This window comes from Trichomycterus rosablanca, chromosome 4 (assembly GCF_030014385.1).
Source record: "Trichomycterus rosablanca isolate fTriRos1 chromosome 4, fTriRos1.hap1, whole genome shotgun sequence".
Lineage (NCBI taxonomy): Eukaryota > Metazoa > Chordata > Actinopteri > Siluriformes > Trichomycteridae > Trichomycterus > Trichomycterus rosablanca.
In genome coordinates this window covers 21,518,562-21,545,683 of record NC_085991.1, presented here as the reverse complement: position 1 = coordinate 21,545,683, position 27,122 = coordinate 21,518,562, and positions in this window count along the sequence as shown.

Genomic DNA, 27,122 nt, shown 5'->3' with positions numbered 1-27,122 from the left:
AAGGGTTCCTTGTAATCCATTCTCAGCATTATGGCTCTAAGATCACCCATACATAAATTGTACTCAGAGATGGGGAGTCGCAGATAATGTCAGTCACTCATGATGTCACTTTAGCTCCGCCCCTTGAGGGTCGTCCAGGGCCCCCGGTGGGATTCCTCCAATTCACTACCAACTACAGAGGGGAGCACATGCAGTATTTCTAAAGTTTATCATCAACACTACAATGGAGGCCTTAAACTTTTGGATCACGTAGACATGTGTTCCTAACTTCACAACCCCCACACATTAGAACAAAGAAACAATAGAACAATCTCTCAACAATACATGCACCAACACACCCAGCAAATCTCTTATCACAATTAACAAGCACTGTGTTACTCTCAAATAATTTTAATCTTATTCACTATAACAACCCTGATTAAGGAGATTTTCCTTAATTACTTGTGAAAATGTTTTACTCTTCTCAGTTGTGAGGGATAATACTTTTCACAAATGGATGAATTCTACTCTGAGTGCCCCCTTTCCTAGTTTAAGAATTAAAACCTATTGTTCAAATACAATTCACCAGGGCTTGTAAGTCAATGGATTCTTTCAGACGCTACCCACATTAAAACACACTTAATAAGGTACCATAACAAATACTTCATCTTAACTCACAGTTTGCGCAAAATTATCTGCAACAACTTACCCCAGGCACACACAAAGACAAGATGGCCGACAAACCAAAGATAACAAAGCACACTGTACACACAAAGACAAGATGGCCGACAAACCAAAGATAATAAAGCACACTGCACAGACAAAGACAAGATGGCCGACAAACCAAAGATAATAAAGCACACTGCACACACAAAGACAAGATGGCCGACAAACCAAAGATAATAAAGCACACTGCACACACAAAGACAAGATGGCCGACAAACCAAAGATAATAAAGCACACTGCACAGACAAAGACAAGATGGCCAACAGACAAAAATAACGCAAAGCACACACAAAGACAAGATGGCCGACAAACCAAAGATAATAAAGCACACTGCACAGACAAAGACAAGATGGCCAACAGACAAAAATAACGCAAAGCACACACAAAGACAAGATGGCCGACAGAGAAAAGATAACAGACAAAGCAAACTGTACACACACGGTTTCACCCGCGGTTCGCAGACAAATATACACAGAAATTTACTGACAAACAAAACTCCTGATGTACTATTTTTCGAACCGAATTTAGAATTTAGAATAATCAAATTAATCGGGCCCCGCTACCAAAACAGACAGGCTCGTTAAAATTTAGAACAATCAAATTAATCGAGCCCCGCTACCAAAACAGACAGGCTCGTTGAATTTGAGAACAATCAAATTAATCGAGCCCCGCTACCAAAACAGACAGGCTCGTTGAATTTTAGAACAATCAAATTAATCGAGCCCCGCTACCAAAACAGACAGGCTCGTTAAAATTTAGAACAATCAAATTAATCGAGCCCCGCTACCAAAACAGACAGGCTCGTTAAAATTTAGAATAATCAAATTAGTCGAGCCCCGCTACCAAAACAGACAGGCTCTCCTTTCGCTCCAATGGTGTCCGCGAGCTCCGACCCAGCTGAACACAATGGCGCCCTGTATAGTTCATTTAGACCGGTCTGGTTGAAACTCAGCAATCAGGAAACATACTTTTTAGCTCCAGCATATATTCACAGTTTTAAACTATCTAATGATACTTTAGTAATTTAATCAGACACTTACGGATTCTGAGATTCAATTTCACACTCACTACGCTAAATAATTAGTGCAGCTAATCTATACAGAGAACGTCTGTTTACCTTGTGTAGGTGCGCCTTGTACTGAGTACAAAAGATTCCCAGAATCCAGGTCTTAGCTCAGTCAGCTGAATCAATTTGATGCTATTTCAGGCCTCTTCGAACCGTCCTCTGCTACCATCTGTTACGACGAATCTTTTTGTCAAGAGGCCTTGAAGAAGCAGTCGGAGAATCCATAAAGTACTCTTCAAAAACACTTTATTAAATGTAAGAAATGATCTGTGAATATATGTCAGAGCTAAGCCGATCGGCGCTCCTTTTCTCCTGCAATCCAGATGATCGCCAGCCAAAAAGAAAAGAGACCCTTGCGTCTGAGCGCGCTGTTTTTTAAACTAAGCTAGGCTCCTCCTCCTTCACTGCTGGTGGAGCCAATGAAATGTGCTAAAAAAAGCCCAGGGCTCCGCCCCTCCCCCCTACGGCAGACATCTGGAGGGTCCCTAACAAGGGATCACGGTAGGCTCCATTTTGAGTGCACCTACCAGACAAAGAGCCACGTGGGGAAATGCCGTACAACTTCTCACATTGAATTTATGTTTAATAATGATGTTATGTTCCAAAAATCCTAACACTCCCTATCCAGATAATAATTTTATTCACATACATTTTTGAGAGCACAATTTAGCATTCTTGTTTTTTCTCTCTGCAGAGTTCTGAAGATCCCTTTCATGAAGTGGAAATGGTCAAGGAAGAATACTACTGTTTTTATTTTGGGTAAACATTGCTGTTTTTAAAAGATGTACCAAGAGCCAAGGTGAAAACTTATGAAATATTTGTTGTTTAAATAAATGTTATTTATAAACAGAAGTTGTAAGTTGATTCATTATAAAGTTTAAAGAAACTGGGAAACATTTATTAGTCAAGTCTAGAAATGACGAACATAAGCACTGTTAACTTTAGACAATAAGTTATGTGAATATAGCTGAAGTTTTATGAACTTAAAAGTGTGTGTTAAAATAGTGAGGAATTGTACGTTTGACTAGATAGTTCATTTTCTAAAATGGATAAAATAAACATATTAAGTTATTTTGACTCAGTGCATCAAGTTGAAACAATGAATAAAGTGAGACATTTAAATGTTTGTTGTATTGTTATATTGATGGAAAACATGATTAAGTGATGATTATTAAATCACAGGGTGTGTTGATTAATGGGATTGGGAGAGGGGCATCAGTAAAATTTGGATCTGGGCCACATATGGCATGGTAACAGCCCAGTTGTTTTACATGTGGTTGAGTTGTGGGTCATTTCTGGCCCTGCTGGTTTAAAGGTGGCTGAGATGTGGCCCTTTTATGGCTGTAAAACGGCCGAGTTCCGGCAACCGCATCTGGCCCTCATCTGTGCCATCATTCCATGTGGTATGTGGGCCGCAAGTAAGTGCCGGACGTGGCCCAGATTCGGGCCATATCAAATTTGCTATCTGGGGTACATTTGAAGGTAAATTTAGTTTTGTTAGGATCCGCCAGCACTTACCTTTTATTTTCAGGGTTTCCCAGCGTTTTGTTTTATCCCGGGGTGTATTTAGTTTTTCTCGGTTTTCTTTAGTTTCCCCCGATCGCTTTTGTTCTTGGTGTTGTTTTGCGTTTGTTTTCCCGTTTTGCTCCCTGCTCCCCCTAGCGGCCTGGAGCGGTACTGTTTTCGGAGGTTGCTGCGGTAACCAGCCAATAGATCGCTGGAGGGCGGACTCCACACACACCTGCGCCTCATTCCTCATCTCATCAACTCCTGCATTTATACGCCGGCTTTTCCTGCATTCCTCGCCAGATTGTCTGCTCACCATACGGTACACAGACGGCTGTTCGTCGTGCCTTTAGAAACGTGAGTTCACTGCTATTACCTTTTTCTCCTAACGCATTTTGTTTTTCATCGCTTCCTAGACCTTCCCCCCCGCTCCTGGTTCCGCCGCTCCTGGTTCTCCTGCGTTCCTACGGCTTCCTGTTTTCTGGTCCCACCGTTCCTGGTCTTCCTGTGTTCCTGCATCCGTTCTCCACCTACATCCTGCACTCCGGTTCCTCTACTCATCGTTCGTTCCCTGCATCCCGGTTCATCGCTCCTGGTCACCTGTCCGCCCTGCAGTTCCCCGGCGCTACCAGTACCGCTCCTGCCGCCCCCCTCTCGTTTCGGTTATCCTTTTGGTTGTTTGTTTTGGTCCTCATTTATATTGTTTAATAAAGTCTTTGTGTTATTACTTCTGGGTTTTGGTTGTTTGTGCACTCGCCTTTTGGGTTCTTTTCCCCCCCGGTTCTTGGTGGGTTACGACCCCACCATAACAGTACAATCTGGCCAACCTGGAACCCACGGGTGCACAAACGGGTGAGGACCTGACCGTTGAGATGGTCCTGACCCGCCATAACCAGATGCTGGGGACACTCAGCCAGCAGCTCGCTGATTTGACCCAACAAGTAGCACGTCTAATACCTCCTAACACTGTACCTCTTGCTCCTTCCCAGGTTCCGGTCGTACCTCCGACGGGTCCCGTGGTTCCGGGGTCCTCCGTGGAAACACCTGTCCCCAACCCCGAGCCTTTCAGTGGAGACCTGGAGAGGTGCAGAGGGTTTTTGTTCCAATGCGAATCCATTTTCCGTCAGCGTCCCACTACCTTTGCCACCGAGGCCAGTAAGGTGGCCTTTATTATTGGTCACCTGAGAGGCAGGGCCCTGACCTGGGCTGAAGCGGTACAGTCACAGACGGACCCTCGAGAGGGCTCGTTTGTTGACTTCCTCGCCCGGCTCAGAACAGTGTTTGACCACCCGGATTATTCGGGGAGTGCTTCTTCCCGACTATTTTCCCTGCGTCAAGGTTCCCGGTCCGTGGCGGAATACTCTATTGAGTTCTGGACCTTGGCCGCCGACTCCGGGTGGAACGACGAGGCCCTCCGGGAGGCCTTCCAGCGGGGCCTCATTGACTCCCTTAGGGATGAGTTGGCGGTAAGGGACGAGAGTCCCGACCTCCACTCCCTGGTAGCTCTGACCATCCGCCTGGATAACCGCCTCCGCGACCGCCGCCATGAAAGGGCGGCCAGACCCGGTTCCGGGCCACCTTCCCTTTTGACCTGTTCGAGCCCCTCAGAGCCCTCAGGTGCCTCCAGTTTTGTCCCTAGACCCTTGGTACCCATGCCTGAACCCATGCAGTTGGGGCATGCCCGGTTAACCCCCCAGGAGCGGGCTAACCGCTTCAGGGCCGGGCAATGCCTTTATTGTGGTCAGGCAGGCCATATGCTCCGGGCATGCCCGGTCCGGCCAAAAGAGGGCGCCCGTCAGTAGCCGTGGGGGTACTGGCGGGCGACTCTCAGCTATCCCCTCTCCCCCACCTATCCCATTCCTCCCGGCAACGCAACCTCCGCATGCAGGCAACCCTCTGCTGCCATGGCTGCTCGATCCCTCTCCAGGTCTTAGTGGACTCGGGTGCGGAGGACAACCTGTTAGACGAAGGGCTGGCTAGTCAGCTGGGGGGGACCCTGGAGCCCTTGGACCCTCCTATCACTGCGCGAGCCCTGGATGGACGGATCATTGCCCGGGTGACCCACCGTACCGCACCTTTGTCCCTGATCCTCTCAGGGAACCACCGGGAGACCCTCTCCTTCGTAGTTATCAAGGCTCCTCAGACCCCCCTAGTCCTGGGCTACCCCTGGTTGGCACGTCACAACCCCCACATCGACTGGGCTCGTGGACGAGTTGTGGCTTGGAGCGACTTTTGCCACGCCAACTGTCTGGTCTCCGCCATCCCTCAGCCGGGGAACGGGACAAGCACCACCCCCTCTGCAGCATCCTCTGACCTGTCCAAGGTGCCCCGGGAGTACCACTTCCTCCGCGAGGTGTTCAGCAAAGACCGGGCCCAGTCTCTACCCCCTCACCGACCCTACGATTGTGCCATCGACTTGCTGCCTGGTGCTCCACTGCCTACCAGTCGGCTCTATAACCTCTCTCGTGCCGAGAGGAGCACGATGGAGAGCTACATCTCTGAGTCTCTGGCCGCCGGGATCATCCGCCCCTCATCATCTCCCTTAGGAGCTGGTTTCTTCTTTGTCGAAAAGAAGGATAAGACCCTGCGGCCATGCATCGACTACCGGGGCCTCAACCAGATCACGGTCAAGAACCGGTATCCCCTGCCTTTGATATCATCGGCCTTTGAACCCCTGCACGGTGCTACCATCTTCACAAAGTTGGACCTGCGTAACGCGTATCACCTGGTGCGGATCCGAGAAGGCGACGAGTGGAAGACGGCGTTCAACACCCCGCTCGGCCACTTCGAGTACCTCGTGATGCCCTTCGGGCTTTGTAACGCCCCAGCAGTCTTCCAAGCCTTGGTCAACGATGTGCTCAGAGACTTCCTCAACCGGTTCGTGTTCGTCTACCTTGATGACATCTTGATTTTTTCCAAGTCCCGGGAGGAACACGGAGCGCATGTCCGGAGGGTCCTCTCTCGGTTATTAGAGAACAGATTGTTCGTCAAGGTCGAGAAGTGCGAGTTCCACGTCGGCTCTGTGGAATTCCTCGGGGTCATTCTGGAGAGCGGCCAGGTTAGAGCCGACCCCCACAAGATCCGAGCGGTCACAGAGTGGCCTACCCCTACCACTCGGAAGGAGCTCCAACGCTTCCTGGGTTTCGCTAACTTCTACCGACGATTCATCCGAAACTACAGCCACGTTGCAGCACCTCTCACTCGCCTCACCTCTACTAAGATTTCCTTCACCTGGCCCCGGGAGGCAGAGGAGGCTTTTCTCCGACTCAAGACCTTATTCACTTCCGCCCCCATCCTCATCCAGGCCGACCCCGACAAGCAGTTCGTGGTGGAGGTAGATGCATCTGATACGGGGGTAGGGGCTGTGCTCTCCCAGCGGGCGAGTCCCGAGAACCCTCTGCAACCTTGTGCTTTTTTTTCACGTCGCCTTTCTTCTGCTGAGGCCAATTACGATGTCGGGGACCGTGAGCTACTGGCGGTGAAACTGGCCTTGGAGGAGTGGAGGCTGGAGGGGGCCGCTCAGCCCTTTGTCGTCTGGACGGATCACAAGAATTTGTCTTACGTCCAGACGGCAAAGAGGCTGAACGCCAGGCAAGCCAGATGGGCACTGTTCTTCGCCCGTTTTGATTTTACTTTGACCTACCGGCCTGGATCCCGGAACATCAAACCGGACGCCCTCTCTCGCCAGTTTGCCCCGAAGGAAGCCCTCACCTCTTCCGAGACGATCCTCCCGCCGAGTCGACTTATTGGGCTCCTCACTTGGGACGTTCGCCGTCTAGTCACCGAAGCCCAGGCCCAGGAACCAGACCCCAGGACAGGAACCCAAACCCGTCTCTTCGTCCCGGCCACAGCTCGCTCGCCGGTCCTTCAATGGGCCCATGAGTCCCGCATCGCCTGCCATCCCGGGACGAGTCGTACCTTATCCCTCCTAAAGAGGCATTTCTGGTGGCCATCCTTGGAGAAGGATGTTAGGGAATTTGTGGCGGCCTGTACCACCTGTGCACGCAGCAAAGCATCCCATCAGTCTCCTGCGGGGCTACTCCAGCCTCTTCCTATCCCGGGTCGCCCATGGTCCCATATTGCTTTGGACTTCGTCACGGGCCTTCCGGACTCCAACGGGAACACAGTCATCCTCACCATTGTGGACCGGTTTTCCAAGGCCGTGCACTTTGCCGCTCTGCCGAAGCTTCCCACAGCCTTCCAAACAGCAGAACTTTTAGTAAATTTAGTTTTCCGCGTGCACGGTATTCCGTTGGACATTGTGTCGGACCGAGGGCCCCAATTCACCTCCCAGGTTTGGAAGGCCTTCTGCAGGGCACTGGGCGCCACAGTCAGCCTTTCCTCCGGCTTCCACCCACAGTCCAACGGTCAGGCGGAGAGGACCAACCAGGGCCTGGAGTCGGCCTTACGGTGCATGGCTGCTCGCAACCCCAAGGCCTGGAGCTCCCACCTGGCCTGGGTCGAGTACGCCCACAACTCTCTAGTGTCATCTGCCACAGGACTGTCCCCCTTCGAGGCCTCCCTAGGCTACCAGCCACCCCTGTTCCCCGAACAAGAAGCCGATGTGGCAGTCCCCTCAGTTAGGCACCACCTTCACAGGTGCAGAAGACTCTGGCGCGCAACCAGGACTACCCTCCTGCGCACTCGGGACGCCAACCGGCAGTCGGCCGATCTTCATAGAAGACCGGCCCCCCCCTATACTCCTGGTCAAGCTGTCTGGTTGTCCACCCTTCACATCCCCCTGCGTGCTGAGTCTAGGAAACTTTCCCCCCGCTACATCGGCCCCTACACTGTCGAGAAGATCATCAACCCCACGTCAGTGCGACTGAAACTCCCCCGCCACATGCGGATCCATCCCACATTCCACGTCTCCCAACTCAAACCCGTGGTTTCCTCTCCCTTGAACCCTCCGGCCGAACCCCCACCACCCCCCCGGCTTGTCGATGGGCATCCGGCGTACACGGTTCGCCGGTTGCTGGATGTCCGTAGGCGTGGTCGGGGCCTCCAATACCTGGTGGACTGGGAGGGTTATGGGCCTGAGGAGCGGTCGTGGGTTCCCCGGGTTGCCATCCTTGACTCCAACCTGGTCCGTGAGTTCCACCGTCTACATCCCGATAGACCCGGTAGGCCACCTAGAGGTGGCCGTTGAGGGGGGGGGGTACTGTTAGGATCCGCCAGCACTTACCTTTTATTTTCAGGGTTTCCCAGCGTTTTGTTTTATCCCGGGGTGTATTTAGTTTTTCTCGGTTTTCTTTAGTTTCCCCCGATCGCTTTTGTTCTTGGTGTTGTTTTGCGTTTGTTTTCCCGTTTTGCTCCCTGCTCCCCCTAGCGGCCTGGAGCGGTACTGTTTTCGGAGGTTGCTGCGGTAACCAGCCAATAGATCGCTGGAGGGCGGACTCCACACACACCTGCGCCTCATTCCTCATCTCATCAACTCCTGCATTTATACGCCGGCTTTTCCTGCATTCCTCGCCAGATTGTCTGCTCACCATACGGTACACAGACGGCTGTTCGTCGTGCCTTTAGAAACGTGAGTTCACTGCTATTACCTTTTTCTCCTAACGCATTTTGTTTTTCATCGCTTCCTAGACCTTCCCCCCCGCTCCTGGTTCCGCCGCTCCTGGTTCTCCTGCGTTCCTACGGCTTCCTGTTTTCTGGTCCCACCGTTCCTGGTCTTCCTGTGTTCCTGCATCCGTTCTCCACCTACATCCTGCACTCCGGTTCCTCTACTCATCGTTCGTTCCCTGCATCCCGGTTCATCGCTCCTGGTCACCTGTCCGCCCTGCAGTTCCCCGGCGCTACCAGTACCGCTCCTGCCGCCCCCCTCTCGTTTCGGTTATCCTTTTGGTTGTTTGTTTTGGTCCTCATTTATATTGTTTAATAAAGTCTTTGTGTTATTACTTCTGGGTTTTGGTTGTTTGTGCACTCGCCTTTTGGGTTCTTTTCCCCCCCGGGTCTTGGTGGGTTACGACCCCACCATAACAAGTTTAGTACTTTAGTGGAGGTAAAGAGTATTTTTACTTTTACTACTACTTTTACTGGAGTAATATGTTACCTTGGATATCTCTACTTTAACTCAACTACTGTAACTGGTATTTTAAAATACTGTTTAAATGTAAGGCCTCTTTATTAGGAACACATACCCTGTTAAAGCGTGTTGTAGGTGTACTAGAAACTAGATGTACTCTAGGAAACTAGAGCTATGTTCTTTTTTTTTTCTTCTTTATGCTTATGATTGGAGCTTTATTCTCTTCCAAGCACTGACAGTGAAAAGTAAAAATCCCAACAACCCTGTTACAAAATCCCAACATCTGCAACACTTATACAATAATAACACACACTACCGTGTCATTACTTTGTTAGTATCATTGCAGTCTAGCAAATGGTTCACTACCCAAATAATATGGGGTTCCTGTAGATTTTCTGGGGGTCCCTGTACAGAGAGACAGATATGCTAAAGTCAGTAATTGTATACTGTAGTGGATGAATTCACATTCCAGACAGGAGTAAAGTGTATATCTGGGTATATTAATAAAGTGTATAGCTGGGTATATCAATACACAATAAAGTCACATGGTCAGATGAAAAATGTACCATAGAAGGTGCTTGGGTGTGATGGGGCAGTCTAATGCACAATTGGCATAGTCAGGCTGAGGGATAGTTGAATCGCCTCCTTGCCACTACAGCAGCGTCTTCCGCTGTCTGTTCAATAGGCTGACACAAGCAGCAAGAAAAACACAAAGGGCATAAAGTGATCCTCTGTACAGATTTATACATTCTGTGAAAGCAGCTGTCTGCTTTATACACGTAATAGCAAAACTATACTAGTAGCCTTTGTATTTTAATTTCTTCATTGCATGTTGTGTTTTAGGGTGTGGTAATTGCTCTGGACAAAATTAAATCCAAAGTGGAGAAGATTTGTGAAAACGCTCGCGCTTTGCAGCTGGACTGTATTAATGCATATTGGTACAACAGCATACATGCCGTCTGCTCCGATACTACCCAGTAATGTACAGGTAAGGATTAAATCACCATAATGTGTATTAATATACATCAATAAGCCAAATTGGACCACTTCCAAAAATATGCCTATTAATTTTGCATGACTGTCAGGAATATATTTTATGTTGGGCTAATGGTATTTATTCGTAGGACATGAATGATCTGCCAACAAGTTGTCTGGCACTTAGTACAGACCAACAAAAGAGATACTTTGGCTCAAATTGCAGATGATTTTAATACTAGTAATAAAGTGAATGTGTCAACACAGTGCATCAGACCCTTCTGTGTATGGGACTGCACAGTCTCAGGCCAGACAGAGTGCCCATGCTTGCCCCTGTCCACCAATAAAAACACCTACAATGGGCATGCACACATCAGAACTGGACATATAAGCAATGGAAAAGGTTGACTGGTCCATCAAATTGTCTTTAAGATCATGTGGATGGCTGGTCACATATTCACCATTTAGCTGCTGAAGTGATGACACCAGGATGCACAGCAGAACAGTCCAACCCACAACTTACAGAAGTTGAAGAACCTGGTAGTAATGTTCTGGTACAAGATACCACAGGACTTTATGGGTTGGTTTCACAGACAGGGATTAAGCCTAGTCCTAGACTACACAGCTTTTTAAATGGAGATTCTCCATTTAAAGCAAAATTTAGTCCTGGACTAGCCTTAATCCCTGTCTGGGAAACCAACCCTTTATGTTTTATTATGTTTTATAACTCCAGCAGCGCTGCTGTGTCTGATCCACTCATACCAGCACAACACACACTAACACACCACCACCATGCCCTTGTCACTGCAGTGCTGAGAATCATCCACCACCTAAATAATACCTACTCTGTGGTGGTCCTGATCATTGAAGAACAGGTGAAAGCAGGCTAAAAAAGTATGTAGAGAAACAGATGGACTACAGTCAGTAATTGTAGAACTACAAAGTGCTTCTATATGGTAAGTGGAGCTGATACAATGGACAGTGAGTGTAGAAACCAGGAGGTGGTTTTAATGTTATGGCTGATCGGTGTATATTGTGTTGTGTTTAGTATAGAGTTGTGTTGTGTTGCTAGTCATGTTGCAACATTGCAAGGCATCAAAGCATATAGACCCAAATTAACATCATAAAGCTGTAAAATGTGATCTAATTGTTTGTTTGTGTCAGACAGGGTGGTTTTAGTATTTCAGAAATTCTGATCGTTTAGGATTTACAGACACAACAGTGTTTAAAGTTGACACAGAACAGTGTCTTGTTGATGAGAGAGGTCAGAGAAGAATAGCCAGACGGTAACCCAAATAACCTACTTATGCATCTATGGTGAGCAGAAAAGCATGTCAAAATACTCAACACATAAAACCTTTAGGATAATGGGCTACAACAGCAGAAGACTACATTGATTTCCAGCTTTTGTAATAACTGTGCTATTGACTGGCTCATTGCATAATTACATGAATAAGAAGTTGTACATGTGTTAATTTTATCACCTAAAATAACATAAAAATCAGTTGTGTGGATATCTAAAACTACAGCTCAAAAGTAGTTATTATCAAGCACTAATTATATCCCTCTCCAGATGTGATTTCTTACAAAAATGTCACAATGAAAAACAAACTCCATTCCTGCATTTCTGGCCTGCAACACATTCCAAAAAAAATTGGGACGGTAAAGCATTTACCACTTTGTAATGTTGCCATTCCTTTTCACCACACTTAAAAGACATTTTGGCACTGAGGATACCAAGTGATTCTCCACTCATTCTCTATTGGGGACAGGTCAGGACTGCAGGCAGGCCAGTACAGTACCCTCTTCTTCCACAGCCATGCCTTTGTAATGTGTGCAGCATGTGGTTTTGCATTGTCTTGTTGAAAAATGCATGAATGTCCTTGTAAAAAAAAATGACGTCTTGAAGGCAGCATATGTTGCTCTAAGATCTCAATGAATTGTTTAATGATATTATGCACTGTAGAGGGAGAAATATGCAAGTCCCTTTCAATCTTTCATTGAGGTACATTGTTTTTAAACATTTCAATCATTTTCTCGTGCATTTGTTGACCAACTGGAGATCTTCTGATCATCTTTGCTCATCAGAGACTCAGCCTTTCCTGGATGCTGCTTTTGTACCAAACCATGATTACAATCACCTGTTGACATCACCTGTTTGGAATCACATAATTGTTTAGTTTTTTCACCTCATTACTAGCCCTAAATTGCCCCGTCCCAACTTTTTTTTGGAATGTGTTGCAGGCCTGAAATGCAGGAATGGAGGTACAGTGTATCACAAAAGTGAGTACACCCCTCACATTTCTGCAAATATTTCATTATATCTTTTCATGGGACAACACTATAGAAATAAAACTTGGATATAACTTAGAGTAGTCAGTGTACAACTTGTATAGCAGTGTAGATTTACTGTCTTCTGAAAATAACTCAACACACAGCCATTAATGTCTAAATAGCTGCAACATAAGTGAGTACACCCCACAGTGAACATGTCCAAATTGTGCCCAAAGTGTCAATATTTTGTGTGACCACCATTATTATCCAGCACTGCCTTAACCCTCCTGGGCATGGAATTCACCAGAGCTGCACAGGTTGCTACTGGAATCCTCTTCCACTCCTCCATGATGACATCACGGAGCTGGTGGATGTTAGACACCTTGAACTCCTCCACCTTCCACTTGAGGATGCGCCACAGGTGCTCAATTGGGTTTAGTCCATCACCTTTACCTTCAGCTTCCTCAGCAAGGCAGTTGTTATCTTGGAAGTTGTGTTTGGGGTCGTTATCCTGTTGGAAAACTGCCATGAGGCCCAGTTTTCGAAGGGAGGGGATCATGCTCTGTTTCAGAATGTCACAGTACATGTTGGAATTCATGTTTCCCTCAATGAACCGCAGCTCCCCAGTGCCAGCAACACTCATGCAGCCCAAGACCATGATGCTACCACCACCATGCTTGACTGTAGGCAAGATACAGTTGTCTTGGTACTTCTCACCAGGGCGCCGCCACACATGCTGGACACCATCTGAGCCAAACAAGTTTATCTTGGTCTCGTCAGACCACAGGGCATTCCAGTAATCCATGTTCTTGGACTGCTTGTCTTCAGCAAACTGTTTGTGGGCTTTCTTGTGCGTCAGCTTCCTTCTGGGATGACGACCATGCAGACCGAGTTGATGCAGTGTGCTGCGTATGGTCTGAGCACTGACAGGCTGACCTCCCACGTCTTCAACCTCTGCAGCAATGCTGGCAGCACTCATGTGTCTATTTTTTAAAGCCAACCTCTGGATATGACGCCGAACACGTGGACTCAACTTCTTTGGTCGACCCTGGCGAAGCCTGTTCCGAGTGGAACCTGTCCTGGAAAACCGCTGTATGACCTTGGCCACCATGCTGTAGCTCAGTTTCAGGGTGTTAGCAATCTTCTTATAGCCCAGGCCATCTTTGTGGAGAGCAACAATTCTATTTCTCACATCCGCACAGAGTTCTTTGCCATGAGGTGCCATGTTGAATATCCAGTGGCCAGTATGAGAGAATTGTACCCAAAACACCAAATTTAACAGCCCTGCTCCCCATTTACACCTGGGACCTTGACACATGACACCAGGGAGGGACAACGACACATTTGGGCACAATTTGGACATGTTCACTGTGGGGTGTACTCACTTATGTTGCCAGCTATTTAGACATTAATGGCTGTGTGTTGAGTTATTTTCAGAAGACAGTAAATCTACACTGCTATACAAGCTGTACACTGACTACTCTAAGTTATATCCAAGTTTTATTTCTATAGTGTTGTCCCATGAAAAGATATAATGAAATATTTGCAGAAATGTGAGGGGTGTACTCACTTTTGTGATACACTGTATATTAACAAATGAAATGAAGTTGAGCAAATAAAAGTCAAAGTAAATGTAAAGAATACTGCATTTTTATTTTATTTGCATTTTCCATACTGTCCCAACTCTTTCTGATTTGGGGTTATATATCTGAATATTTTAAACCTAAAAACACATTTTAAATGGATAATTATGAATTATTATAATTATCCTTTTCTAGAAGAGAGTTTCGATCGTATATTGTTAGATGCTCCATGCAGTGGTTTGGGACAGAGACCTAACATGGCAGTGAGTTGGAGTCTGAAGGAAGTGCGTTCATACCCACCTTTACAGAGAAAACTCCTAAGCACGGTAGGGGGAGCATGTGTAACAGTGTAAAAAAGATGCATATGTTTATGTGTATAGTTATGAAATTCTTGCAAATGAGTTTGGCACCACCTTTTGGTCACATGCCCCAGCACCTTTTTATATAACCAGCTGCATTCTGGGAGATCCACAGCAGATAGACGGAGCAGTGCTGTGGGTAAGTTCGTCTCAGCAGAGCTCCCAAAATATTGCTAAAAATATACTTTTATCACGTTAGTAACTATTCAGCTCTGCTATGTTTTGTTTAATAGCAATATGTAGATTAATATTTGTGAGCTGGTAGTTAATATAAGCTATTTTACATCTTTTTAATTGAAGTTTGTTAATCGCACGTGCTCGGTTACTAATGAGCCCATTCTGTTTAGGCTGGTCGATCATTCTTTGTAACTATGTGGTTGCTGAACTCATTGCAGGTGGGTTTCTTTGTTTGTTTTGTCATACAAGATGTATTAATTAATTTGTCATTAAATTTATGTTGTAAAAATGTGTTTTGGCATTGCCGCCATTGTAGTGTTTGTGTCCGCCACAAGACGGCAGTGCTCTTTTTATTTTATTATATGTTCGTCATGGAAAAATACAAAAACGGATGGTGTGGTAACAATATTCACATGTAGTAAGAAATATAGAAATATGCATTATTATTGATTACTGCTATTAGAAGTATAAGAATAACTATATTAGATTGCTATAATAGATACTAGAAGCTATAATAAATAATATATCAGAAGCTCTTGATTATTATATAAGAATGTTTGTAATTATATCTATATTATACTATACGATCACTGGTTTAATAATGTTATATGTGTATAAAGAAAAATGTAAAGATCCACAGCAGATAGACGGAGCAGTGCTGTGGGCTGGTCGATCATTCTTTGTAACTATGTGGTTGCTGAACTCATTGCAGATGAATAAAGAAACCCTTCATCCACCAACCAGTGTCATGTGATAAAAGGACAGGACGAGACACTAAAGGTCACACATGTACACTTGGTTTAAGCTTTTTTTTTTTTTTTTTTACATGCATCTATGGTGCTGTTTACTTACCCACCTCCATCTACAGGGTGACTGTGCAATGACTGACCTCTAAAATACACTGTTTATATGCTGAGTGTCTTTCTTTACATCTCTTTAAAACGATACAATAGTTTACTATATATCTATATAGTAAACCAGTGTTTCTCAACCGTTTTTCAGTTACGGCACCCTTTAAAAGTATGCAAAATCTCAAGTCACCCCAGTCTAAAATGTATTAAAGAACTTGCACTCTGCATCCCTCGGACTGCTAACACACATGTACACACACCATAAGGTGTCATTTAGGGAGGGAGGGGTAAACGTGACTTACTTTTAATGGGAAACCTGAGCCTGGGATGATGCACACAATCACCCTATTCTGGCAGGGATGGATGAGAGGCAGACACGGAGCTCCTGGTCCAGAGCCCTCAGTTGCTCCCTGTACTTGTTTTTGATGTAAGTTAGGCTCGAAAAGCTCAGTTTGCGCCATGAACGAATCAGATTTAACATAATTAAACAAGTTTATAGTTTATTTCTCAATTATTTGTCATTATACTAAGTGCAAAAGAGTTACATGTGCAAAAAATATAAAATAGAATAAAATATTAATAAAAACAGTGCAAAATTATAATATTTACAGTAATGAGGTAGTAATAACGATCAGTTTGTGTGTGTGTCTCTGTGTGTGTTACTACCTCATGAATGTAAATATTATAATTTTTATTGTTATTATTTTGCACTGTTTTTATTAATATTTTATATTTTTGCACATGTAACTGTTTTGTATATTTTTGTTCTTTCTTATTTTTAATATTTCTCTGTAACTTGCTTTGGCAATACGAATGTCCTTATTTGTCATGCCAATAAAGTGTCTTGAGTTTGAGTGTCTCTCTGTCTCTCTCGTGCGCTCTCTCGCTCTCTCTCTGTGTGTGTGTGTGTGTGTGTGTGTGTGTGTCTCGCTCGCTCTCCGCTCTCCGTTTTCGGATCTGAATTTCGACAATAAACAGCTCTTATTATGACTGATTGATTCCCTCTACTGATGGAAGCGGACTGGTTGGATTACAGACTGAACGGCGCATAAATAAAAATATATATTGCGGCTCCCAGAGGCGCGACTCGGTTCCTTTTGTTTATTTTAAAGAGCTGTTCAATAGAATCGGATTGTTCGCGAACAACTCATTACTATCAGAATATTTTCGACGGCACCCCTGACGAAGCCAGACGGCACCCTGGTTGAGAAAGGCTGTATTAGATACTGCTACTACTGTAGTAAGTATACTACATACTGTCCCTGTATACACTATATGAAAAGTATATGTATAAACCTACATTCTCGATATTTTCTGACTTAAAACAGATTGAAAAGTCATCATGACAAAGAAAGGATGGAAATGTAAAGATATCTTAATATTTAGTAACTCATGAATTCATTCAAAGTTTAATAACTCATAAATGCAATAATTGTACATACTGTTATATAATATTGGCTGTACAGTATGTTTTTTTTTTTTTTCCCCCCTGTTTTTTAATCAATTCTTTATTGAGCGTCTTCCCCTGTTTTACACTCAATCTAGTCGTGGCAAATTGGAGCTTATCTTTCGCTCATTGTTGCTGCCGCTGCCATCCCCCATCCAGGTGGCAATCACTTCTTTTCACCTGCTAAGGGCAGAGTCTCACGCTATTTCACAAAAGCATAGTAGTCGTACATTAAAAAATGACACTTTTTTTCATATTATTCGCCTTAAATAGTAAAACAATTCAAGGTAGGTGTCTGAAAACAGTATTTAATATGTACAGAATTGCATAAGTTTGTCAAAATTCAAACAAAATGAATACAATAAACATTTAAGTGAATTGCCATCAATTACAACGTCTAATACTGAACACAAACTCAATGACAGCAAGAGCACTCAAAAGATGTTTTGGTGTTCTTCAAAACAGCATGGACTGGAGGGACTTCTGCACAATGGCCTTCTCCTGTTGTTGCTATAACATATTTGTTTAAAATTAACAACAATGAGAACAAAACTAAATTAACAAAGGCTAAACTTATACGTTTGTCAAACATTTTCTCACTGGAGTGCTTTGCGAGATCTGTGCAGTGCATGACAGGTAAAGTCTGACAACATCTGTCTCACTGCAGCAAAAAGTCTCAGCACAGACCTTGGGGTGGTGCTGCAGTTTGGCTAAACCACCAGGGCAGAGACCTTAGTTTGAGTCTCAGCAGCTGCTTCTCTGCAAATTGTGCTGCAGTCCCCTTGGACCCACTCTCACCAGATGTTATTTGGATGGTGGGCTGTTCTTGGCACTGCATTGACACTAAAATGGTAATGATAATGTAGTGTATTGTTCTGGTGGGAGTGACACCTCACTATCAATGCTGGTAGGAGATCAAACATATAAAGCCATCAGTATTCTACGATCAGAAAGTGTCCAATGATAAAACCCAATAACACTGCTGCAACTGATATACCAGAGCAACAAACACAATCATGTCATTACTGTTAGTGCTATTGCAGTGCTGAGAATTATGGCAAGCCGTTTTAGCTTTTAATCCTTTTTTTCTTGATATCAGGAATTCAATTTTTTATATCAAGAATTAAATTCTTACTAGTAAAATTTTTATTCTTACTAGTAAAAATGTAATTTTTGATATCCAGAATTAAATTCTTACTAGTAAAAATGTAATTTTTGAAATCCAGAATTAAATTCTTACTAGTAAAATTTTAATTATTACTAGTAAAAATGTAATTTTTGATATCCAGAATTAAATTCTTACTAGTAAAAATGTAATTTTTGATATCCAGAATTAAATTCTTACTAGTAAAATTTTTATTCTTACTAGTAAAATATGGCAAGGCGTTTTAGCTTTTAATCCTCCTTTTCTTGATATCAGGAATTCAATTTTTGATATCAATAATTAAATTCTTACTAGTTAAAATTAAATTTTTGATATCAAGAATTGAATTCTTGATATCAAAAAATACAATTTTTGATATCAAGAATTTAATTCTTACTAGTAAAAAATTTATTCTTACTAGTAAAAATTTAATTTTTGATATCAAGAATTGAATTATTACATGTTCTAATGATAATTAGATGATTTGCATGTGGATTTAAAGGCGGGGCTAACTTGGGTTGTGCTTTTCTTAAAGAGACAACATCATGAACCACATGTACTGCAAGCCATTGTAAACAAAATAGTAAAGGTTGTACATTACAGATTTTGCACACTGTAAAAAATCCTTGTTTGGTTATGTTCTGAGAATGTAAAAATAAATGTTGGCACAACATGAATTATGGAAATAGTTGGTCCAAAAACAAAAAATGTGTTGTGCTGTCAGCTGTAGTAATTTTACTCTTCAACTTAAAATGTTAAGTTCAATAAACGAGTACAACTGTTTTCACTCAACATTTCAAGTCCAATGAAAAAAACTGATTTGGGTGAGCAACTGTGGGAATGAGGAAACGTATGCGCATGCGCTCCAGATTGACGTCTTCGCGCCAGTTTTTATGGAGAGAAGAGGACTTTCAAACAACTGTTTTATATTAACGAGGAGATTTCAAACAAACAGTAAGTATTTTAACATAATTACATCTTATTCAGAGGCAAGTTAAGGTGGAGGGTTTAACGAATCTGAACAAATCTGTGGTTTGTTTGATTTTGAATTGGCGAACTGAAAGCTGCACAGAGGACGTTTCCATCATTTTAATATGTTTTTAAACGTAACTCCACATGCCACCACTACCTCTTTTACTTTGGGCTGAATATTAAGTAACTATAGACAGAGTCTGTTAAGCTGTGATAAAACACTGTATCAAACTAGTGATAGAGTTACTGAATCGAATCGTGTGACTGTTCATTTATTTTCATCTGGTTCAAATGATTCATTGTGGCTGTTCAAATCGAGCACCTGCAGCTTGTTGCTGAAGTTCACCGTTCCACCTCAAATCAGGTAGCAGTTACATCCAGACGCCCAGTGGATTTCGTTTTTAAAATATATCTCAAATAAAATAGTTTTTTTTTTTATTATTATAGTTAACTCTGTACAGCCTGTAACATCGGAGTCAAATTAAAGAATCGGTTCCGTAAAACGATCTTTCCATCACTAGCCGTGTCTATTAAGGAACCGACTCTTACACTGTTAGCGAACCGACTCTTGGACCGTTACTCTGCATTTTACTAAAATATTTTGGAAGTCTGTTGAATTGCTGCATTGTAAATAACGTTAAAGCAACTGGATGCTGCTGTCAGATGCTTCTGCATCCACATGCGTGTGTGAAACGGTGACTTCGCTTTTATAAACGTCAACAAACCGTGGTGTATAGATATTTTTAGTTGTTGAAACGAGTGGAGAAATTCTAAATGCAACACATTATGTAAGTAAAACGCATTAATTTATTTAATTTGAGTAAGCTTTGTTAATCTCTGGGGAATCTAAGCAAACCTTTCTTCAGTTTTATTTTTACGTGCTGACTGATGTACTACAAGTACCATTTTATTAGTATGTCAGTGCTTGTGTTAATATGCAATTTCTTACACATAAATGGGGCTCTGATATTATTATGTGTTCCAGAGGATACAGAAGCATTACAGGACCACAAAGAACATGAAAACGTGGATTCTTGAAGTGGTGAAGGAGAGTGCTGTTTTATCAAGATCACTGTCCAGTGTAGTCAGTGTTGCAGTTGTAATTGAAGAAGAGGTAGTAATGGACAACCTGCCCCACTAAACTAATGCCTTCAAGACACCAAACCATCGAAACTGTTTTTTATTCCACCTTAAAAATTAGCAATTACATTTAGGTCCTAAGTTGACTTGTAATTTGTAGTTGCCCTTGCACCTTAAAAACTACAATTAGGCTCTACTTACATTTTCTAATATAAATTGTTTCAATTACACACTATAACATGTATAACTTGTCATTTGTTTGATGCTTGTGAATGCTGAATGTTAAAAAAAATTTATTGTTTATATGATACATGCAAATAAAATGTATTTGTTAAGAATTTACATTTGCTATGCAGTGTTCACTTATTCAGTATATTTTACATTTACTTTGATACTAATTAATAATTAACTGGACTAAACAAATGTAGTTGACAGAATTGAAAATATGTTTTTGGACCAACAAGATGTATTTGATGAATTTCATTGACACAACCTATTTTTTTTAGTTTGTCCGAAATTGTAGAATTGTTAGTGTGGCGAGACGGTAAGAGGGTAGGTCGACAACGCCACCCCAGGTATTTATACCCAGGGAACAAACACCATTACTTAACCCAAATAGGGCACACAGATTCGTTATACAAGAAAAAGAAGGACAGAGACTTGTCTCCAATTAAAACAATGGGTTTTAATTTATTCCATTACTCATTATAAAACAAATTACTAATTAATAAATAAACAACCAATACAAACAAAAAAACGAAAAAGGCAAAGAAATAATTCACACAGAATCACTTAACCAGAATCAAGAATCAGAGAAAAATAAAATAGTAGTAGTACAAAAAATTAAATCGGATGTGACACTCAAGGACTTACCAGTCAGGAGGCCGACTCACTCACCTATAAGGAGACGCTAATCAAAAAAAAGCAAAGCATAGCACAAACCACACATACACGTGCTCCACATACACACACACACACACACACACGAGACAACGACACACAAGTAACTAACACACACACCGTGAGAAACCCCACACTACACACCTATGCATCTCCAGCTAGATGGTGGTCTAACCCGCCCCAGTAGGCCCTCTATCTAATTCACAATACCGATTACAAATAATAGAATAATCCAATAATCAATTATTATAGAATAACCAAACCACAAACAATACAATACCAATTATAACTTAAATCTACTACTACTACTAACACTCTCAGCAACGCAGACAAACAACAATTAAAGCAAAACAAAACAATTACGACAGCGAAGCAAAACGATAAAAACAAAACAATACGAAACAGAGACACAAAACAATAAGAAAAACAAAACAATATCAAACAATAAAGGAAACAAAACAGCAGGAGCCAGTCGATTATTGTTACTCCGTTTATCCAAACGGAAAACAGCAGAAAACACGAAGATAATTCAGCTAACGCTGACAAACATCCGACCTCGTGTCGTAGCGTGAATAATGGCAAAACCCACCTAAAAGCAGTCAGTCGCAGAAAGTGCAGACGCCAGTCCTGAAGACAGTTTATTAGCTCCCAATCCAGCCACCGGCACAAACAATCAGCCACAACTTCACGACCCGGAAAAACAGGAACCAAACCTAGAATGGAACCCCCTCGGCGGAAGTGATCACCCAGGTAACGGACCCATAGCTAGATCCCCTCTATTTATAGCCACTAAACATACCAATCAGATTCTGATTGGACGGGTGGCAAAACGGGTGGGAGAAGAAAAGTAATGTAATACCATAATACCACAATCTACCCCCCCATTTGCATCGTCGCCCCGACGATGAACAACCAAGTGTCTACCTCCTAACTCCAAGGCCTAAACATGGCAGATGTTGCATTAGATACAGACCTTACAGGATCCAATGCCTCACTGCCCACTGCCCGTGGGAGACGGTGGATATTAGAATGTTGACCAGCAGTAGTCCTTACAGTCCGTCGTCGGACCACCTCATTGGTACCAAACTGTTCATCCATCATGGGCGTTGATAATCCTAGATTCTCCCTACCGTTCACTACACAGGGCTCCACCAAAGAAGCAGGCACAACTGGAACGGGGAAAATTGGCACAGAGGTGGACTGGGGAGCAGACTGCAAAGGCACCTCCAAATGAGGTTGAAGAGACTCCGAAACCCGAAGGAACAAATCATCGTCCTCCATTTGAGGTTCCTCTGAAACAAGAACCTCCTCCCGCAATGGACCATCTTGAGGGGGGCAAATAGGGGGATCCTTCCCACATCGGCTCTTCAAAAGAGTACGATGTACATACTTAACCCAGCTTCGGTCACTTACTGGTGCAATTGCATACACTGCCCCACCTGCCTTTGGAGGCTTAACAACCTGATACACCACTGAGCTCCACAAGTCCTGAATCTTATGACGGCCTCTCAAGCTAAAATCACGAAGATAAACCAACTGGCCCTCTACCAGCGGTGACTCTTGAACATGTTGGTCATGACACTCTTTTCGATGTTGTGCCGCTGCCTTCAACCGATCTCGGGCCCCATCAAAGGCCACCTGCAACCTAGTTTGATGCTCAACTACCCAGTCATGCATACTACCTGCCTCTGGCTCCTGAACTCGGCCCAACAAGAAATCAATGGGTAGACGGGGCTCCAGGCCAAACATCAAAAAGTAAGGCGACTCACCAGTAACTTGATGGGGAGTAGTGTTGTAACTAAACAGCAACTGTGGCAAACAGGCCACCCAATCTCGTTTCCGTGATGCAGGCAATGTACGGAGGAGGTTGTGCAACGTTCGGTTAAACCGTTCACACTGACCATTTCCGGCAGGATGATAGGGAGTAGTACGAGATTTTTCGACCCCGTAAAGGCTGCAAAGCTGTTGTATAAGTGATGCTTCAAAACACCGACCCTGGTCAGAGTGAATACGAGCAGGGACCCCAAACTTATAAAACCATTCACAAACCAATACCTGAGCTACCGTCGCTGCACGTTGATCCCGAGTGGGAATTGCCATGGTATACTTACTAAACACATCAGTCATAACCAAGATAATCTCAAAACCAGACCGGGACGGCTCCAAGATTGTGAAATCAATAGCCAACACCTCATGTGGCCGGGAAGCCAGTAAATGTCCCATAAAACTGTTAGCCCGAGGCTGGGTGTCCTTAGCCACCTGACACCGTTCACACTCATGACACCAACGGGTCACATCAGAGGACATACCAGGCCAATAGCACCGTCTCCTCACCAACTCCAATGTTCGCTCAATGCCTTGATGGCCATGTTCCTGATGCAATTGAGTCAGGACTTCCTTTTGAAGACAGGTGGGCAACACCAGTTGAAGACATTCTTCTGCACCGTCTGGGCGAAACACCCTACGATACAAAAGACCTTCTCTTACCATTAAACGATCCCACTGGCGCAAAAGAGCCAAAGCTGGTTTTGACATCCGTTGACGCTCCCCAAAGTTAGGTCGTACCTTTTGATTCCAGTAAACCAAAACCTCTTTGATAACTGGATCAGATCCCTGTAAAGAACACAGCTCAGACAGTGTGTGCCCTGGAAATGCAGTAATAACTGCCTGAATAACTTCAACCACTGACTCCGCCTCTGCTGCCCGTCGCAGCAGCAGGGGAACAGCTGTACCCAGGGTCAAGTCTTCGGCGCTAGAATAATTAGGGGGATTTTGGCGAGAAAGGGCATCTGCATTTCGGTTATGTCTCCCAGAACGATATTTTATCTCAAAATCAAAAGATGCCAGTTGGGCAGCCCAACGTTGCTCCAAGGCTCCCAACTTTGCAGAGGACAAATGGCTAAGAGGATTGTTGTCAGTGTAAACCACACAATGATGTCCCAAAAGATACTCCCTAAATTTTTCAGTCATGGCCCATTTAAGGGCTAAAAACTCCAGCTTCATAGAGCTGTAGTTAGACATGTTGCGTTCAGTAGGACGCAAACCACGACTGGCATATGCTACTGGGCGCACCTTTCCCCCTTGCTCCTGTGAGAGGACAGCCCCTAACCCACTATAGCTGGCATCTACCTCAAGAATAAATGGCAAGGTGAAATCAGCATAGGCTAGGACAGAAGCAGACGTAAGTCTCCTTTTTAGTTCATCAAAGCTGTTCTGACATTGCTCCGACCATGATGTAAAACTTTGATTTGTGACCTTCCTGGACTTTATACCTGCCTGCTCAGCCACCAGCTTATGCAATGGGGCTGCCAACTTGGCAAACCCCTCAACAAATCGCCGATAATAGCTGGCAAAACCCAGGAATGAACGCAACTCAGACACTGAACTAGGACAACGCCACTTGGCTACTGCCTCAATCTTATTTGGGTCCGTGGCAACACCCTGACTTGAAATTACATGACCCAAGTAACTAACCTCCTGCTTGAAAAAGGAACACTTTTCCAACTTAGCCTTGAGGCCCTCTCGCTGCAGCCGTCCCAGGACAAGCTCTAACCGCTCCAAATGCTGAGCAACTGTGGAGGAGAAAATAACAATATCATCAAGATACAGGAACAATGTTTGACACTGTTGATCCCCAAAAAGTCTTTCCATTAACCTCTGAAAGGTACCAGGGGCATTGCAAAGTCCAAATGGCATCCGATTCCATTCAAAGAGACCAAACGGGGTACAAAATGCAGTCTTAGCTCGATCCTCTTCCACAACAGGAACCTGATTATACCCACTGGCTAGATCCAAAGTGGAAAACCAGCGGGCACCTGACAGTGCATCAAGGGATTCTTCAATGCGAGGGAGGGGAAATGCATCTTTTCTGGTTTTGGCATTCAACTGGCGGTAATCCACACACATGCGTAGACTACCATCCTTTTTGCGTACCAAAACGATTGGTGAAGCATAAGGGCTACTACTTTCCCTAATTACCTGTGCCTCCAATAACTGGTTTATATGAGCTTTGGCTAGCTCATATTCTGTTGGAGGAATACGCCTGTGCCGTTGACGAACAGGAACGTCATCAAAAAGGGGAATATGATGAGAAATAAAATTGACACACCCCAAATCTCCATCATGGGAGGAAAAGACTCCACTGTACTTCTGGAGCACAGCCCTTACTTCTGCTCGCTCCCCATCAGGGAGAGCAGACAAATCAACTGTGTCAATTGGCCCCTGCATTGGGTCTGCCACGGCTTGAGAGGCAACCGTTGCAGTCACAGCCTTATCTTCTGTGACTCCTGTTGGCAAGCTAACAACCCATACACTACTTACCGTACCCAGGTTAGTCCGTGGGTAAAGTAAAACATCAGTCAATCCCACATTAACAACTGTTATATACCCAGTCCCACGAATCACCCTAACCAATGCAGGAGATACCAATAAGCCCGCTGGTAAGCCATTATCATTAGGTTCAAAAAGTACTGGACCGCAAGAGTACTGCTCCGAACATGTAGCTGCTACCATCTTCATACTACCACCTGGAATGCGGTGAGCCCGGCCTCCCCGGACTTTTACATTCCCCACTTTAGTAGAGTGACAGTCAACCTGCTGACATACTTGTAAGGCCTGGCTAAGGGAACTATGGGCCTGAGATACGGCAGGCAGATCAAAAAGAGCAAGGCCATGTTGTCCAAAAAGTTCCTCATAACATTTACTCAAAACATTCATCCCTATAACCCCAGGGGCACGTAAAACTGAACTACCAGGAAGGTCTTTGACAACCAGTATACCACACTTGGGTACCAACTTCCCACCAAGCTCTACATCTAGTTCAACGTAACCAAGGTAGGGAATGTCAAGCCCATTAGCCGCACGAAGCTTTAGCCATTGACAAGACTGAAGACGATCTGGACCCCGCAACTCCAAGTGCCTGGAAAAAAAAGACTCAGTGACTGTAGACACCATAGACCCAGTGTCTATTAAACAAGGTACAAGTACCCCCCCAATAAGCACATCCAAATGAGGGCAAGAGGATATTAACCCACCCTTTGCACTCTCCCTACCTGAGCCAGCTGACTCCCCATCCGAACTGTGGCTCTGCAGTTCGGTGGGTATTAGTTTTCCGCCTGGGTATGAGAAGACTGCCTACCCCCCCTAGATGAAGAACCCACTTGAGTAGAGGGCTGAAGACGAGGGGGTATCCGTTCCCCATCACAGTCCTGGGCAAAATGGCCAGGCCGCTGACAACGTCTACATATGATTGTACTATTGCGAGACGAACGTGGGGGTTGTTGTGATCCATGCAACAGAGCAACAGTTCTAGAGAGCTGGTCAAGTTGGCCTTGTTGCCTCCTCAACATCTCCTTCAATTCAGAAAGCTCCGACCCCTGCAAGGAACTGCCCAGGGACACACCAGACCCCCCCTGCACCCTATACTGGATACCATACATAGATGGAACAGAGTGGCTACGACCTCTTACACTGCCTGGCATACCCTCCCGTTCCCATCGAATTGCTTCTGCCCGAGCTTCTAACATAGTTGAAGTTGGCTGACAACGTACATACTGCTTAAGCTCCCTACGCAATGAACTATCAACAACATGCTCAGTAAACTGGTCACGTAACAAAACATCAGCATTCACCATTCCACCAGGGGCAACCTGCTTGATTTTCTCCATAACACCCATCAAGGCCAAAGAGAATTCTAATAAGGTCTCCCCTTCCTGTTGTTTTCTAGAAAAGAATGCTTCCTGTAATGCCACATATGACCGTGAACACCCATACAGTTCTCTCAAAACTGCAATAATCGTGGCTGGATCATTCTTCGCTGAACTAGGCCGGTACTTGATCTCTTCCCTCGCCTCACCTTCTAAATGGTCAAACAGAAAGAAAGCTTGGTCAATAGTGGAGAGGTGGCGAGCCCGCATGCAGGCTTGTACCTCCTCCACCCACTCATTTATACCAATACCAGACCGTCCATTAAACATTGGGCATTTTCTGTCTCTAGGCACAAAAACTAATCTCTCTGATACAGGGAGACTGGGACAACTTGGGACAGATGTAGCTG